Source organism: Macaca mulatta, chromosome 7, assembly GCF_049350105.2.
Source record: "Macaca mulatta isolate MMU2019108-1 chromosome 7, T2T-MMU8v2.0, whole genome shotgun sequence".
NCBI lineage: Eukaryota > Metazoa > Chordata > Mammalia > Primates > Cercopithecidae > Macaca > Macaca mulatta.
In genome coordinates, this window is record NC_133412.1 from 107,844,117 (window position 1) to 107,862,701 (window position 18,585).

General features: G+C 42.2%; 1 pseudogene across 1 annotated transcript; it reads right to left on the minus strand.

The window, feature by feature from the left end:
- Positions 1 to 17,330: 17,330 nt before the first annotated feature.
- Positions 17,331 to 18,089, minus strand: LOC694010 (large ribosomal subunit protein uL11 pseudogene; annotated as a pseudogene). The gene has a single exon (XR_013396175.1). The product of XR_013396175.1 is annotated as a large ribosomal subunit protein uL11 pseudogene (transcript).
- Positions 18,090 to 18,585: the final 496 nt, after the last annotated feature.

Genomic DNA, 18,585 nt, shown 5'->3' on the forward strand with positions numbered 1-18,585 from the left:
AAACTGTGTTTTGAGGCTCCCTGGGGTGCCCCAGCAAACTCACCAGGATGCCTTGGATATTTTTAAAATTTGAGGGAAACACAGCGACATCTGTCGAACATCACAGGAACGACTACCTCGAGCTAGTTTCCACTTTAAATCCAGTTACGTTCCTTTGGATGTGTTTTTCCCTCCTTGCTGTGATAAAAAGCAAGACTTAAGGGAAAATCGGTGTGGAGCAAAAGATGAGGATGGCTGTGTCCAATACAGTTCTAAGGTTTGAAAAGTTATGCAGTGCCCAGTAGATGCTAAGTTGTTAGGACATGAATATTTATTGTTTGGATCTAACTACTTAATAGACCAAAATGTTAGTTATTTCTTTTGGCCTGAGTGGGCCTTGAAAAAAACTGCTGAGACACTATGAGCACCTTGAGCCAAGAAAATGTGGGAGTCTTTACTGTTAAGGATTTTGGGGTTTTGTTCCAAGGGTTACAGGATGTTCTGGAAAGGTATATATGTATGTATGTTTTATTTATTTGACACGGTCTCACTCTGTCACCCAGGCTGGAGTGCAGTGGTGTGATCTTGGCTCACTGCATGCAACCTCTTCCTCCTGGGCTCAAGCCATCCTCCTGCCTCAGCCTCCCAAGTAGCTGAAATTACAGATAAGTGCCACCATGCCCGACTAATTTTTGTATTTTTAGTAGAAACAGAGTTTCGCTATGTTGCCTAGGCTGGCCTTCAGACTCAGTGATCTGCCTGCCTCGCCTCCCAGAGTACTGGGATTACAGGCATAAGCCACCATGCCATGCCTGGCCTGGAAAGGTTTTGAAAAGAGGAGAGTGCTGTGGAGGCTTTAATATTTTCCAGTAAAACAATATTTTAAAAATCTGGACATTTTACCTAAAGTGATTTTTTCTTTCACGTATTTGTTCAATTATCACAATGTCTTACTTAGGCTTGAATTTCAATACTCTCCTTAACAGATAATTTTGCCCCACAGCTAGTTAGAGACCAATCAAGAATGGAAGCAGAGTCGACTTAACTGGCTTTTAAATTATTTCTTCTTCCACAAACTGCCTACAAAAGGCTGAGGGGGATGTGGGAAGGACTCACTACTTTTCTGATGTCCCTGGGGTCACTTAAAGTTGGAAAGGATGGAACAGATTTCCTAGGCCTACAAAGCTGTCTCCTTTCCAAGGTGCTTGAAATTTTTATCCTCTCAAATGGTTTTTGTTTTTTAAAGGCAGCGTCTTCCTCTGTTGCCCAGGCTGGAATGCAGTGGTGTGATTATACCTCACTGCAGCCTTGCTCTCTTGGGCTCAAGTAATCCTCCCACATCAGCCTCCCCAGTAGCTGGGACTACAGGTACATGCCATCACGCCTGGCTAATTTTTAATTTTTTGTAGAGACGGGGTCTCACTGTGTTGCCCTAGCTGGTCTCAAATTCCTAGTCTCAAGCAATCCTCCCACCTCAGCTCCCAAGGTGCTGAGATTGCAGGCATGAGCCAGTTTGCCCAGCCTTTCTCACATGGATTTGAAACATTATAGCAGAGATTGCTGGGGCCACCAATGTCCATTCTTCCCTTGCACTTTAGTAAAAGAATGTCAGTCCCCACTTTATTTGGAGCTTATGTCCCCAGCCAAAAGATTGAATTGGCCGGGCGTGGTGGCTCACGCCTGTAATCCCAGCACTTTGGGAGGCCGAGGTGGGCGGATCACAAGGTCAGGAGATCGAGACCATGGTGAAACCCCGTCTCTACTAAAAATAGAAAAAATTAGCCGGGCGCAGGGGCGGGCGCCTGTAGTCCCAGCTACTCGGGAGGCTGAGGCAGGAGAATGGCGTGAACCCGGGAGGCGGAGCTTGCAGTGAGCCGAGATTGCGCCACTGCACTCCAGCCTGGGAGACAGAGCGAGACTCCGTCTCAAAAAAAAAAAAAAAAAAAAAAAAAGATTGAATTTTTCCTCCTCTCTGACAAGAGATACGGCTATGTGACTAATTCTACCAATATCAAGTCAACTTCCCAGGAGGCTGCTTTAAAAGGAGCTGACTCAGGCCAGGCGCTGTGGCTCCCCCTTGTAATCCTAGCACTTCGAGAGGCCAAGGTGGGTGGATCACGAGGTCAGGAGATTGAGACCATTCTGGCTAACACGGTGAAACCTCGTCTCTACTAAACATACAAAAAAAATTAGCCGGGCATGGTGGCGGGTGCCCGTAGTCCCAGCTACTTGGGAGGCTGAGGCAGGAGAATGGCGTGAACCCTGGAGGTGGAGCTTGCAGTGAGCTGAGATCACACCACTGCACTCCAGCCTTGGCGACAGAGTGAGACTCTGTCTCTTAAAAAAAAAAAAAAGAAAAAAGAGCTGACTCAGCTGGCAGGTGTGTTCTCTCTTGCCTTTCTGTCGTTCCTTCTTTTGGCTTGTGTCACAGATGGTTAGAGGGCCACCAGCCCTCTTGGACCATGAGATGATCTTGAGAATCAGTGTCAGTTGTTAGGATGATGGAGCAGAAAGAGAGAGGGGACCCTAGATCTCAGATGATTATGGAGCCACCATGCCAGTCCTGGACAGCCTTCCTGTAGACTTTAATGTGATAGGGAAATTTCTTTTTTTTTTTTTTTTTGGCGGGTGGGGAGGGGAGGACAAAGTTTCGCTCTTGTTGCCCAGGCTGGAGTGCAGTGGCGCAATCTCAGCTCACTGCAACCTTCGCCTCCTGGGTTCAAGCAATTCTCCTATCTCAGTCTCCCAAGTAGCTGGGATTACAGGCATGTGCCACTGCACCTGGCTAATTTTTTGTATTTAGTGGAGATGGGATTTCACCATGTTGGCCAGGCTGGTCTTGAACTCCTGACCTCAGGTGATCTGCCTGCCTCGGCCTCCCAAAGCGCTGGGATTACAGGCATGAGCCACTGCACCCAGCCAGGAAGTTTTTTAATTTTTATTTTTTTCGCTCCTTGCAGAACTTCCAGTGTATAAAAGATAAATTTCTCTCTCATTCAAGACACTGTTACTTGGCTTGAATTACTCTTTGTTTTATGTAAGCAGCTCTATCTTAATAGTTGTGATATATGATTACCTGAAATAAGGTTCTAGCCATTGAGCCCTCTGTCCAGGGTGGGGACTGACACCTGAACAGATGATTTATTTTGTATTAAAGGATAATTTTTTCTTTGGGCATAATTTCAGCCCCAAATTTATTCTCAACATTTTTAGCCAGAGCCCTTCTTTGGCATTACTTAGGCAGTTTAGCAGAGTAAATTATTTTTCCTCTGTCTTCCCTACCCCCATTTATATATATCCTGACCATAAAAATAATTTCTCAATTTATAGATTTTATAATCCATATCCAATAACAATAATTCTATAGCCCTCTTGAACCAGAAATGGAATTATAAATTGTCATGGATAGGAAAGGTGGATAGAGATGTATATTTATCAGTATCATGTGGAAAGTGCAAAAGGAAAAACAAGTAAAGAACAGCTAAGGTAATCTCAAAGTGAGCACATTCAATCATAACAAGGTAAATATTGTTATTTCCATTTTTACAGATGAAGAAACAGGCTCAGGCAGTTAAGTAACTTGTCCATAAGATAAATGTCCATAAAAATCTTAAACTCAAGACTTGTTGATTCTAAAACCTATAAACTTTTTTTTTTTTTTTGAGACAGAGTCTTGCTGTGTTGCCCAGGCTGGAGTGCAGTGGCGAGATCTCGGCTCACTGCAAGCTCCGCCTCCCAGGTTCATGCCGTTCTCCTGCCTCAGCCTCCGGAGTAGCTGGGACTACAAGCGCCCACCACCACGCCCGGCTAATTTTTTTGTATTTTTAGTAGAGACGGGGTTTCACCGTGTTAGCCAGGATGGTCTCCATCTCCTGACCTTGTGAGCCTCCCGTCTCGGCCTCCCAGAGTGCTGGGATTACAAGTGTGAGCCATCACTCCCGGTCTAAAACCTATGAACTTTTTAATGTGTTAGTCATGTGTTTATAAAAATATATTGAAAGATTTTGTGATTAATTTCGACCCCACTGTAGAGGGCTATAGAGATTATTCATGAGAATAAGGTGTTAATTCACTCAGTTGGTGGATTGGTACACTCCCCAAATCTCATCCTGACAGGCCCACCAGGAGATGGGAAGTGATAGCTCCTGAGGCTGGAGGGGATCAAAGACAGGAAAGAGCGTATTTTATGTGGTACTGAGTGAAATCAGTTCTGTTTTATCATAATCCACCCAAATTTAGAATGTGTCATGGGTAAGGTCTTTCAATAGGAGTGCTGATAATGAAGCCTCTGTAGGAATGACATTTTAAGAACATTTGTGTGTGAGGTGTGAGACAAAAGGAGAAATCTATTCCCTCCCCTAAAACATGCCAAAATGGCAATTTGTCTGTTCTCACGCTGCTAATAAAGACATAGCTGAGACTGGGTAATTTATAAAGGAAAGAGGTTTAATTAACTCAGAGTTCCACATGGCTGGGGAGACCTCACAATTGTGGCTGAAGGCAAATAAGGAGCCAAGTGATGTCTTACATGGCGCCAGGCAAGAGAGCTTGTACAGGGGAACTCCTACTTATAAAACCATCGGATTTGGTGAGACGTATTCACTACCAAGAGAACAGTATGGGGGAAACCACCCCCCCATGATTCAGTTATCTCCACTTGTCCCAGCCCTTGACACGTGGGCATTATTACAATTCAAGATGAGATTTGGGTTGGGACACATCCAAACCATGGCAGCAATCAAGTGTTGGTCTAATGTTTACTACAGAAAACAGACATTTGCTCTGAATCATGGAGTACTTGATATTGTATTTATTATATTCCCTCAGAAAGCAGGTATCTTTTTCCATAAGGCATTTTTATCTCTGAAAGAATAGTTTCAGTCCTAGAGATAGTTTTCACCTGAGACAGGCCACAGTTGAAATTCTGAGGTCTTTATATTACATCCAGGTTTACTGACTGTAGTATAAATATTCAATATAAAACAGGGTCTTGCTATTTTGCCCAGGCTGGATTCAAACTCCTGGGTTTAAGTGATCCTTTTGTGTCAGCTTCCCGAGTAGCTGAGACTAGAGCCAAGCGTCACTGCACTCAGCTTCAATATTATTATTGTTGTTGTTTTAATGAAGAACATCCTATTATCTTCTAGTCTGTGGCAGTTCGTATTATTTAAACATTTCTGGCGAGGCACAGTGGCTCACGCCTGTAATCCCAGCACTTTGGGAAGCCGAGGTGGGTAGATCACTTGAAGTCAGGAGTTCAAGACCAGCCTGGCCAACATGACAAAACCCCGTTTCTACTGAAAATACAAAAATTAGCCAAGCATGGTGGCACATGCCTGTAATCTCAGCTACTCGGGAGGCTGAGGCAGGAGAACAGCTTGAACTCAGGAGGTAGTGGTTGCAGTGAGCTGAGATTGTCCCACTGCACTCCAGCCCAGGCAACAGAGATTTCATCTCAAAAAAAAAAAAAAAAAAAAATTTCTAACTAAACTTTTGAATCTTTTAAAATTAGAAAATAAACTTATAATACTCTTATGAGATTAATATAATCCATATCATTAAACCATATTCTTCCAGTCTAGCTGAAACTTTGTACCCTTTGATCATCATCTCCTTTATCCCCATTCCCTTCACCCACCCACCCCACCTCTGGTAATCATTTTTTTAGTTTGTTTTTATGAGATCAACTTTTTTAGATTCCACATATAAATAAGATCATACAATATTTGTCTTTCTGTGTCTGGCTTATTTCACTTAACATAATGTCCTCCAGGTTCATCTATATTGTTGCAAATGACATAATTTCCTTCTCTTTTGAGGTTAAATAGTATTCTTTTGTGTATATATGCACCACATTTTATTTAGCCACTCATTTGTTGATGGACACTTAGGTTGGCTTCTGTCTCTTGGCTGTTGTGAATAATGCTGAAATGAACATGGAAGTGCAGATATGTCTTCAACATACTGCTTTCAATTCCATTGGATATATACCCAGAAGTGGGATTACTGGATAATAAGGTAAATCTATTTTTATTGTTTTGAGGAACCTCGATGTAGCCCTTCTGACAGGTGTGAGGTGATATCTCATGATTTTATTTGCATTTCCCTATGCTTAGAGATGTTGAGCATTTTTTTCAAACATCTATTGGCCATTTTTATATCTTCTTTTGATTCATGTCTCTTCAGGTCCTTTGCCCATTTATTAATTGGGTTATTTGTTATCTTGGTATTGAATTGAGTTCCTTATATATTTTGGATATTAGACCCTTTTCTTTTTCTTCTTCTTTTTTTTTTTTCTTTTTTGAGACGAAGTCTCACTCTGTCACCTAGGTTTGAGCGCAGTTGCTCACTGCAATCTTCGCCTCCTGGGTTTAAGTGATTCTCCTGCCTCAGCCTCCCGTGTAACTGGGATTACAGATGTGCACTGCTATGCCTGGCTAATGTTTGTAATTTTAGTAGAGACAGGGTTTCACCATGTTGGCCAGGCTGGTCTCAAACTCCTGCCCTCAAGTTGTGTGCCTACCTCACCCTTCCAAAGTGCTGGGATTAGAGGTGTGAGCCACTGGGCCTGGCCTAGCCCCTTTATAAATGTATGGTTTGAAAATATTTTTTCCCAATCCTTGGGTTGTCTCTGCACTCTGTTAAAAGTTTCCTTTGCTGTGCAGAAGCTTTTTAGTTTGATATGAGCCATTTTGTCTATTTTTGCTTTTGTTGCTTATACTTTTGAAGGCCTATTCAAGAAATCATTGCCCAGACCAATATGCTGGAGCTTTTCTTCTATGTTTTTTTTCTAGTAGTTTTACAGTTTCAGGTCTTATGTTTAAGTCTTTTTTTTTTTTTTTTTTTTTTTTTTGAGACGGAGTCTCGCTCTGTCGCCCAGGCTGGAGTGCAGTGGCGCGATCTCGGCTCACTGCAAGCTCTACCTCCCGGGTTCACGCCATTCTCTGGCCTCAGCCTCCGAGTAGCTGGGACTACAGGTGCCCGCCACCACGCCCGGCTAGTTTTTTGTATTTTTAGTAGAGACGGGGTTTCACCATGTTAGCCAGGATGGTCTCGATCTCCTGACCTCGTGATCCACCCGCCTCGGCCTCCCAAAGTGCTGGGATTACAGGCTTGAGCCACCGCGCCCGGCCTATGTTTAAGTCTTTAATCCATCTTGAGTTTTATTATTATTATTTTTTTTTTTGAGACAGGGTTTCACTGTTGTCCAGGCTGTAGTACAGTGGTAGAATCACAGCTCACTGCATCCTCAACCTCCCAGGTTCAAGCAGTCCTCCTGCCTCATCCCCACAAATAGCTGGGATTACAGGTGCACACCACCACACCCTGCTAATTTTTTTTATTTTTTGTAGAGATGGTTTTGCCATGTTGCCCGGGCTGGTCTCAAATTCCTGGGCTCAAGAGATCTGCCCACCTCGGCTTCCTAAAGTGCTAGGATTACAGGTGTGAGCCGCTGCACCTGGCTTTGAGTTGATTTTTGTATGTGGTGTGAGATAAGGGTCCAGTTGCAGTTTTCTGCATGTGGATATCCAATTTACCAAAATTTATAAAGAAACTGTCCTTTCCCCATTGTGTGTTCTTGGTACCTTTGTAAAATATCAATTAACCATAAATAGTTGAGTTTATTTCTGTGCTCCTGTTCCAGTGTGAGTGTTTTTATGCCAGTACCATTCTGTTACAACAACTTTATAACATGTTTTGAACTCAGAGAATATAATGCCTCCAGCTTTTTTTTTTTTTTTTTTTTTTGGCTCAAGATTGCTTTGGCTGTTTGGGGTCTTTTGTGGTTCCACTTGAATTTTAGAATTTTTTTCTTCTATTTCTGTGAAAACTGGCATTGGAACTTGAGATTACACAGAATCTGTAGCTTTCTTGGGTAGTGTAGACATTTTAACAATATTCTTCTAATCCATGAACATAGGATATCATTCCATTTATTTTTATCTTCAGTTTCTTTATCAATCTTTTATTGTCCTCAGTATACAGGTCTTTCATCTCTTTGGTTAAATTTACTCCTGACTTTTTTTTTTTTGGTGGTATTGTAAATGGGATTGTTTTCCTATTAATTTCTCTTTCAGATAGGTTTTAGTGTATAGAAATGCTACTGATATTTGTATGTTTTTTTTTTTTTTTTGAGACAGAGTCTTGCTCTGTTGCCCGGGTTGGAGTACAGTGGTATGATCGTGGCTCACTGCAACCTCCACCTCCTGGGTTCAAGTGATTCTCCTGCCTCAGCCTCCCGAGCAGCTAGGACTACAGGCGTGCACCACCACACCTGACTAATTTTTGTATTTTTAGTAGAGATGGGGTTTCACCATGTTGGCTAGGCTGGTCTCGAACCCCTGACCTCAAGTAATCTGCCTGCCTCGGCCTCCCAAAGTGCCCTCCTTGGCCTCCCGTGCCAGGCCTTATACCTAACATTTAAAGAAGAACTAATATCAACCCTTCTCAAACTCTTCCTGAAAATTGAAGAGGAGAATACTTCCAAACTCATTTTACAAGGCCAGCACTACCCTTATGCCAAAGGCAGACAAGGACACTATAAGAAACCTACAAGCCAGGCTGGGTGTGGTGGCTCACGCCTGTAATCCCAGCACTTTGAGAAGCCAAGGCGGGTGGATCACCTGAGGTCAGGAGTTCGAGACCAGCCTGGCCAACATGGTGAAACCCCATCTCTACTAAAAATACAAAAATTAGCCAGGTGTGGTGGTGCATGCTTGTGGTCCCAGCTACTCAGGAGGCTGAGGCAGGAGAATCACTTGAACCTGGGAGGCAGAGGTTTCAGTGAGCCTCAGTCGTGCCACTGCACTCTAGCCTGGGTGACAGAGTGAGATTCTGTCTCAAAACAAACAAACAGAAATCCTCGACAAAACATTAGCAAACCAAATTCAACAGCACTTTAAAAAGTTTTTTCACCATGTTCAAGCATGATTTATCCCTGTGATACAAGAATGGTTCAACATACATAAATCAATAAGTGTGATACACCATATTGACAAAATGAAGGACAAAAACCACATGATCATCTCAGTAGTTGCAGAAAAAGCATTTAACAAAATTCAGTATTCTCTTGTGATTAAAAACTCTCAACAATTAGGCATAAAAGGAATGTACCTCAACACAATAAAAGCCATATATGAAAAGCCCACAGATAACATCATACTTTTTTTTTTTTTTTTGAGATGGAGTCTTGCTCTGTCATCCAGGCTGGATTGCAGTGGTGCGATCTCAGCTCATTGCAACCTCTGCTTCCTGGGTTCAAGCGATTCTTCTGCCTCCACCTCCCAAGTAGGTGGGACTACAGGCATGCGCCACTACACCCCAGCTAATTTTTCTATATTTAGTGGAGACGAGGTTTCACCGTGTTGGCCAGGCTGGTCTCGAACTCCTGGCCTCAAGTGATCTGCCTGCATCTGCCTCCCAAAGTGCTGGAATTACAGGTGGGAGCCATCACATTGGGCTGCTGTTTTTTTTTTTTTTTTTTTAAAACGTGGGCATTTGTTGCTATAGACTTCCCTCTTCTCATGACTGCTTTTGCTGCATCCCTTAAGTTTTGATATGTTGCGTTTCCATTTTTGTCTATCTCAAGACATTTTAAATTTTCCTTTTAATTTCTTCTTTGACCCATTAGTTGTTCAGGAGCGTGTTGTTTAATTTCCATATATTTGTGAATTTTCCATGTTTCCTCCTATTATTGATTTCTAGTTTCATACCATGTGGTCAGAAGGGACACTTAATATGATTCAGTCTTCTTAAATTTGGTAAGACTTGTTTTGTGGACTAACATGTGGTCTATCCTGGAGAATGTTTCATGTATAATTGAGAAGAATTTATATTCTGTTTGCTACTAGAATCTTCTTTATGTCTAGGATTAGAAGCAATTTATTAGGCTGATGGAACTATAGGGTTTTTGTTTAAGTTTTTAAACTTTTTATGATACAAAATGGGAGAAAAAAGCTAGGTTTTTTATAGTATTAAATGATGCACAGAGATTGTGCATTTACATTTAGAACTCTTTTAAGAATTTCAGAGCGTAAGCATGAATGAGGCTTGTTAAAAGAAAAACCTTAGACAAATTAAATTTAACAGTTTAATTGAACAAAGAACTGTTTGTGAATTCGGCAGCCCCCTGAACCAGAATAGGTTCAGAGAGACTCTGGAGCTAATGCATGGTTGAAGATTGATGGACAGGAAAAGGGAAGTGACATACAGAAAATGGAAGTGAGGTACAGAAACAGCAGGATTAGTTATAGCTCGGTGTTTGTCTTATTTGAACACAATTTGAACAGTTGACCTCCTGTGATTGACTAAGACTTGGTGATTGGCACAAGAGTAGGTTGTGGTCTGTTTACACAGACCTAGTTAGGTTACAGTTCACTGTGTATGGAGCAACCTTTAGCCCAAACTTAGGATATGGAAGGAGGTAGCTTTAGGCTAAACCTAATTTAACATGCTCTACTGATGTCATGAGATTAAAAAAAAAGAGCTATGTTCCCTGTGTTCTTTTCTCATGAATATAGTTTAATATAGACTATTAGCCCATTCATTCAAAGATACTGGCTTCCTATGTGTATTGTACTTATTTTTCCAAAGGGCTCGCAATGGGTACTCATTTTTGGCAGCCTCCCTCGTTACAGGACATCCCTTCAAAGTTACTCATTGACCAAACTCCATTTTGTAATCTGCAGTTATAAACCGGTCTTACTAGTGTAAGGATAAACTGCATTCCAAGAAACTGAGTCACAGTAATAAAGGAATCCACAGCTGTTTCCCCAGATTTGTAAATTTTCTTGGATTTCGGTGAACTCATAAATAGGATCTTTAGTTCTCCAGCAAAAAAGATTATGAAAACTATTTGTTGGCTTTAGTACCTGGGAGAGTGTGTTAGAGAGTTCAGTGTGGAGTGAATATTATCAACTCTTGCAAAAAGAGTTATGTTGTTAATTATGGCATGAGCTTGATATCCATTTAATTTTATATCAAAATGCATTTTCCTGGCCCTGAGAGTTTTTCTGCACTGAATTCGGAATTGAAGTACAGTTGACCCTTGAACAACATGGGGATTAGGGGTATCAACCATCAGCCCTCCACACATTCAGAAATCCACATAATACTTTTGACTCCCCAAAAGCTTAACTGCTAATAGCCTACTGTGGACCAGAAGCCGTACTGGCAACATAAACTATCACTTTTTTTTTTTTATATGTGATATGTATTATATACTGTATTCTTACAATAAAGTCAGCTGGGGAATAGAAAATGTTATTAAGAAAATCATCTGGGGCACAGTGGCTTACGCCTATAATCCCAGCTCTTTGGGAGGCCAAGGCAGGCAGATCACCTGAGGTCAGGAGTTTGAGACCAGCCTGGTCAATATGGCGAAATTCTGTCTCTAATAAAGACACAAAAATTAGCTGGCGTGGTGGTGCGTACCTGTAATCCCAGCTACATGGGAGGCTGAGGTGGGAGAATTGCTTGAACCCAGAAGGTGGAGGTTGCAGTGAGCCAAGATCGCACCACTGCATTGCAGCCTGGTCAACAGAGGGAGACTCCATCTCAAAAAACAGAACAAAAAAGAAAATGTTATTAAGAAAATCACAAGGAAGATAAAAATATATTTACTATGTATTAAGTGGAAGTGGATCATTATAAAGCTGTTTATCCTCCTCATCTTCATGTTGAATAGGCTCCGGAAGAGAAAGAGGAGGTGTTGGTCTTGCTGTCTGTCTCGGGTGGCAGAGGCAGAAGAAAATCCATGTCTGATAGACCCACGCGGTTCAAACCCATGTTGTTCAAAGGCCAGCTGTATATTCTTCCTATGAGTATTTTAATTAAGAAATTTGTTTTTAAACTGACTTACTTATGTTTTACAAATTTGCTTGCTAGAAATTTCAGCTAATAAAAACTCCACACCATACCTGCCATTACTTATTCCAAATCGTTAGCCCTGTTTGGTCTGTTGAATTTCTCTGATTTTGATTTTTAATTTCTGGGCAAATGGCTTTCCCACAGTTGGCAACACACACACACACACACATTTATATATGTGTGTATATATACATATATTTATGTATTAAATGTATATATATTTTTATGTGTGTATATATACACACATACATAAATATACACACATGTGTACTTTTATGCATCTTTTCCTGCTGCTTGAATCAGCATACAACGTACATTTTTTTTAATGAAATATTGCACATACGGGAAATAGGATAGCACATAGTATTCTCCTATTTTTCCATATTTGCATGGGAAATGGAGAGGGGTACAGTTGCACTTTCTATATTTCCTTTTTGTCATATTTGTGTGAGCTTTCTTTTTAACTACAGATACAGTTGAAGTCCACTTTGTACCTCCTCTAATCACAGAGGCAAATATATAATCTTCTTGTCCTTGATTTTACACTTTTACTACAAATGTATTTTTTCCCTAAACATCTATTACATACGCATTTTGTCCCTAAACATTTATTACATATGCATTTTGCCCCTAAACAGTATGTAAAACTAGCCATTCATGGTGACTCACGCCTGTAATCCCAGAACTTTCGAAGACCAAGGTGGGAGGATCACTTGAGCCCAGGAGTTCGAGACCAGCCTGGGCAATATGGCGAGACCTCGTCCCTATAAAAAATCCAAAAATTAGCCTGACATGGTGGTGTGTGCCTGTAGTCCCAGCTACCTGGGAGGCTGAGGTGGGAGGATCTCGTGGGCCCAGGATGTCCAAGCCACAGTGAACTGAGATCCCACCACGCGCCACTGCACTCCAGCCTGGGCAACAGAGCAAGACACCGTTTCCCTACCACCATCCCCCTCACCAGCCCCCTACCCCCCAGCGCCAACAAAGAAAATACTACAGTTGTTTGGTGTAGTTAAAGATTCTACATACACATATATTACCTGCAACCCACTTTTTCCATTCAATATTAAGTCCTTAAGAGTCACCTACATTTACTTTTTTTTTTTTTTTGAGATGGAGTTTTGCTTGTTGCCCAGGCTGGAGTGCAGTGGCACGATCTCGGCTCACTGCACCCTCCACCTCCTGGGTTCGAGCAATCCTCCTGCCTGAGCCTCCCGAGTAGCTGGGATTACAGGCATGCACCACCACGCCTGGCTATAACTTTTTTTTTTTTTTTTTTAAAGACAGGGTCTTGGGATGGGCGCTGTGGCTCATACCTATAATCCCAGCACTTTGGGAGGCCCAGACAGGCATATCACCTGAGGTCAGGAGTTTAGACTAGCCTGGCCAACATGGTGAAATCCTGTCTCTACGAAAAACACAAAATTAGCTGGGCATGGTGGTGTGCACCTGTAATCCCAGCTACTTGGGAGGCTGAGGCAGGAGAATCGCTTGAACCCAGGAGGCTGAGGTTGCAGTGAGCAGCAGTCGCGCCGTTGCACTCCAACCTGGGCAACAAGAGCGAAACTCCATCTCAAAAAAAAAAAAAAAAAGAAAAGAAGAAAAGAGACAGGGTCTTAGTCCATTTTCTAGGCTGGCCTTGAACTCCTAGGCTCAAGCCATTCTCCTGCCTCAGCCTATCGAGTAGCTGGGACTACAGGCATGCACCACTGTGCCTGGCACACATTCACTTTTGTAAATATAATGTATGAATTAGCATTTCACTGTGTGAAATTACCACCATTTGTTCATTGTCTATTTATGGACATTTGGTACGAGTCCCCATTTATCACATTATTTTAGTGCTTCTTAATATTTGACCGTGATTTTTGCCAGTTTGCCTGTGTGGACCAGCATTTCACCATGATTTAAATTTTTGCTTCCCTGATTACAATGGTGAGGTTGACCGTTCTTTTTCTTTTTTTTTTTTTTCGAGAGAGTCTCACCCTATTGCCCAGGCTGGACTGTAGTGGCGCAATCTTGGCTCACTGCAACCTCCGCCTCCCAGGTCCAAGCAATTCCTCTACGTCAGCCTCCCGGGTAGCTAGGAGTACAGGTGTGTACTACCATGTGCAGCTGACATTTGTATTTTTTTTTTTTTTTTTTGAGATGGAGTCTCACTCTGTTGCCCAGGCTGGAGTGCAGTGGTGCTATCTGGGCTTACTGCAACCTCCACCTCCCAGACTCAAGTGATTCTCCTGTCTCAGCCTCCAGAGTAACTGGGATTACAGGTGCATGCCACCACGCACAGCTAATTTTTTGTATTTTAGTAGAGACAGGGTTTCACTGTGTTGCTCAGGCTGGTCACAGACTCCTGAGCTCAGGCAATCCACCTGCCTCGACCTCCCAAAGTGCTAGGATTACAGGCCTGAGCCACCAAACCTGGCCTAACTTTTGTATATTTTTAGTAGAGATGGGGTTTCACCAAGTTGCCCAGGCTAGTCTCGAACTCCTTACCTCAAGTGATCTGCCCACCTTGGCCTCCCTAAGCGCTGGGATTACAGGTGTAAGCCACTGCACCCAGCCCTGTATACACATTTCAATACATCATGTAATATATACATATAATTTGTATTAGTCAATTAAAAAATAAGAAAATCAAAAAGAACCACTGCAAAAAAGAAAAAAGATTATGGCTTTTGAATTTCTCCCTTCAAAGTGACATACACATTTAGAGAGACTAAGAGCTTCTTCTGAATTTGGGAAGTGGAGTGACATACTTTTATTTTTATTATACGAAGTTCTGGGGTACGTGTGCAGAACGTGCAGGTTTGTTACATAGGTATACACGTGCCATGGTGGTTTGCTGCACCCATCAGCCCGTCATCTACGTTAGGTATTTCTCCTAATGCTATCCCTCCCCCAGACCCCCACCCCACGACAGGCTCCGGTGTGTGATGTTCCCCTCCCTGTGTTCATGTGTTCTTATTGTTCAACTTCCACTTCTGAGCGAGAACATGCAGTATTTGGTTTTCTGCTCTTGCGTTAGTTTGCTGAGAATGATGGTTTCCAGCTTCATCCATGTCCCTGCAAAGGACATGAACTCATCCTTTTTTATGACTGCATAGTATTCCATGGTGTGTATGTGCCACATTTTCTTTATCCAGTCTATAATTGACGGGCATTTGGGTTGGTTCCAATCTTTGCTATTGTGAATAGTGCCACAATAAACATACGTGTGCATGTGACTTTGTACTGGAATGATTTCTCATCCTTTGGGTATATACCCAGTAATGGGATCGCTGGGTCAAATGGTATTTCTTGTTCTAGATCCTTGAGGAATCGCCACACCATCTTCCACAATGGTTGAACCAATTTACACTCCCACCAACAGAGTAAAAGTGTTCTTATTTCTCCACATCCTCTCCAGCATCTGTTGTTTCCTGACTTTTTAATGATTGCCATTCTAACTGGCGTGAGATGGTATCACATTGTGGTTTTGATTTGCATTTCTCTAATGACCAGTGATGAGGAACTTTTTTTCATGTTTGTTGACTGCATACATGTCTTCTTTTGAGAAGTGTCTGTCCGTATCCTTTGCCCACTTTTTGATGGGGTTGATTTTTTTTCTTGTAAATTTGGCTAACTTCTTCATAGAGTCTGAATATTAACCCTTTGTCAGATGGATAGATTGCAAAAATTTTCTTCCATTCTGTAGGTTGCCTGTTCACTCATGATAGTTTCTTTTGCTGTGTGGAAACCCTTTAGTTTAATTAGATTCCATTTGTCAATTTTGGCTTTTGTTGCCATTGCTTTTGGTGTTTTAGTCATGAAGTCTTTGCCCATTCCTGTGTCCTGAATGCTATTGCCTAGGTTTTTTTACTAGGGTTTTTATGCTTTTAGGTCTTTTTTTTTTTTTTTTTTTTGAGATGGAGTCTTGTTCTGTCGCCCAGGCTGGAGTGCAGTGGCATGATCTTGGCTCACTGCAACCTCCACCTCCCAGATTCACGCGATTCTCCTGCCTCAGCCTCCTGATTAGCTGGGATTACAGGTGCACACCACCACACCCGGCTAATTTTTTGTGTATTTTTAGTAGAGACAGGGTTTCACTGTGTTGGCCAGACTGGTCTCTAACTCCTGACCTCGTGATCCGCCCGCCTCAGCCTCCCAAAGTGCTGCGATTACAGGTGTGAGCCACCGTGCCTTTAGGTCTTACGTTTAAGACTTTAATCCATCTTGAGTTAATTTTTGTATAAGGTGTAAGGAAGGGGTCCAGTTTCAGTTTTCTGCATATGGCTAGCCAGTTTTCCCAGCACCATTTATTAAGTATGGAATCCTTTCCCCAGTGCTGTTTTTGTCAGGTTTGTCAAAGATCAGATGGTTGTAGATGTGTGGTGTTATTTCTGAGGCCTCTGTTCTGTTCCATTGGTCTCTATATCTGTTTTGGTACCAGTACCATGCTATTTGGGTTACTGTAGTCTTGTAATATAGTTTGAAGTCAGGTAGCGTGATGCCTCTAGCTTTGTTCTTTTTGCTTAGGATTGTCATGGCTATGCAGTCTCTTTTTTTCAGTTCCATATGAGATTTAAAGTAGTTTTTTCTAATTCTGTGAAGAAAGTCAGTGGTAGCTTGATGGGGATAGCATTGAATCTATAAATTACTTGTGGCAGTATGGCCATTTTCACAACATCAATTCTTCCTATCCATGAGCATGAAATGTTTTTCCATTTGTTTGTGTCCTCTCTTATTTCCTTGAGTAGTGGTTTGTAGTTCTCCCCCTTGTAAGTTGTATTCCTGGGTATTTTTTTCTCTTTGTAGCAATTGTGAATGAGAGTTCACTCATGATTTGGCTGTTTATTATTGGTGTATAGGAATGCTTGTGATTTTTGCACATTGATTTTGTATCCTGAGACTGCTGAAGTTGCCTTGCATCCCAGGGATGAAGCCACCTTGATCATGCTGGATAAGCTTTTTGATGTGCTGCTGGATTCGGCTTGCCAGGATTTTATTGAGGATTTTCACATCGATGTTCATCAGGGATATTGGCATGAAATTTTCTTTTTTTATTGTGTCTCTGCCAGGCTTTGGTATCAGGATGATGCTGGCCTCATAAAATGAGTTAGAGAGGATTCCCTCTTTTTCTATTGATTGGAATAGTTTCAGAAGGAATGGTACCAGCTCCTCTTTGTACCTCTGGTAGAATTCGGCTGTGAATCCATCTGGTCCTGGACTTTTTTTGGTTGGTAGGCTATTAGCTACTGCCTCAATTTCAGAACTTGTTGTTGGTCTATTCAGGGATTCAACAACTTCTTTGTTTAGACTTGGGAGGGTGTATGTGTCCAGGAATTTATCCATTTCTTCTAGATTTTCTAGTTTATTCACGTAGAGGTGTTTATAGTATTCTCTGATGGTAGTTTGTATTTCTGTGGGATCAGTGGTGATATCCCCTTTATCATTTTTTACTGCATCTATTTGATTCTTCTCTCTTTTCTTCTTTATTAGTCTGGCTAGCGGTCTATCTATTTTGTTGATCTGTTCAAAAAACCAGCTCCTGGATTCATTGATTTTTTTGGAGGGTTTTTCATGTCTCTATCTCCTTCAGTTCTGCTCTGATCTTAGTTATTTCTTGTCTTCTGCTAGCTTTTCTAGCTTTTAAATTTGTTTGCTCTTGCTTCTCTAGTTCTTTTTTTTTTCACCAGTTGTCAAATGATCCTTTGTTGAAGTATTTTCCTTTGTGCTTAACTGGCTGCGCATTCCATAGCACCACTGTTGATGTCATCTATGATGTCATGAGGGTGGCGGCCATCAGCATTACAGCCCACGGACTGGGCAGTCCCCAGGATCTCTTTAATGGTTCCAGAGAGTTCTCTGGCTAAGGATCGGTGCCACATCTGTCGAGCAATGTTGACAGTCTCATCATAAGTGATATTACCACTGTGTTTAATGTTCTTCTGTTTCTTTCTGTCTCTTGGTTGTTCATTGAGAGCTTTGATGATCAGGGCAGAGGCAGAAGGCACCACTTCAATCTGGGCCTGTCTGTTCTGAATGGTCAGTTTCACTGTAATCCTCAGGCCCTTCCAGTCATCCGTTGCCTTGGCAATGTCATCACCATCCTTTCTTGGAGACAGACCCCGAGGGCCGATCTTGGGGGCCAGGGCAGAAGTGGCACTGACTTCGCCTCTGGTGCACCTCAGGTATACGACTTTGATCTCACTGGGGTCGAACTTCGGCGGCATGGTGGAGGCAGCTGGTGTCGGATGAACGCGGATTCGGGACGACCGAAGAAAGTTGCACCTTGGCCTCCTCTGAGCCAAAAGCTGAGAGCTGTCTAGTTCTTTTAATTGTGATGTTAGGGTGTCGATTTCAGATCTTTCCTACTTTCTCTTGTGGGCATTTAATGCTATAAATTTCCCTGTAAACATTGCTTTAGATGTGTCCCAGAGATTCTGGTACATTGTGTCTTTGTTCTCATTGGTTTCAAAGAACTTATTTATTTCTGCCTTAATTTTGTTGTTTACCCAGTAGTCATTCAGGAGCAAGTTGTTCAGTTTCCATGTAGTTGCACGGTTTTGAGTGAGTTTCTTAAGGAGATTGCTGGCAAGATGGCCAAATAGGAACAGCTGCGGTCTGCAGCTCCCAGCGAGATCGTTGTGGAAGATGGGTGATTTCTGCATTTCCACCTGAGGTATCTGATTCATCTCACTGGGACTGGTTGGACAGTGGGTGCAGCCCCCAGAGGGCGAGCCAAAGCAGACTAGG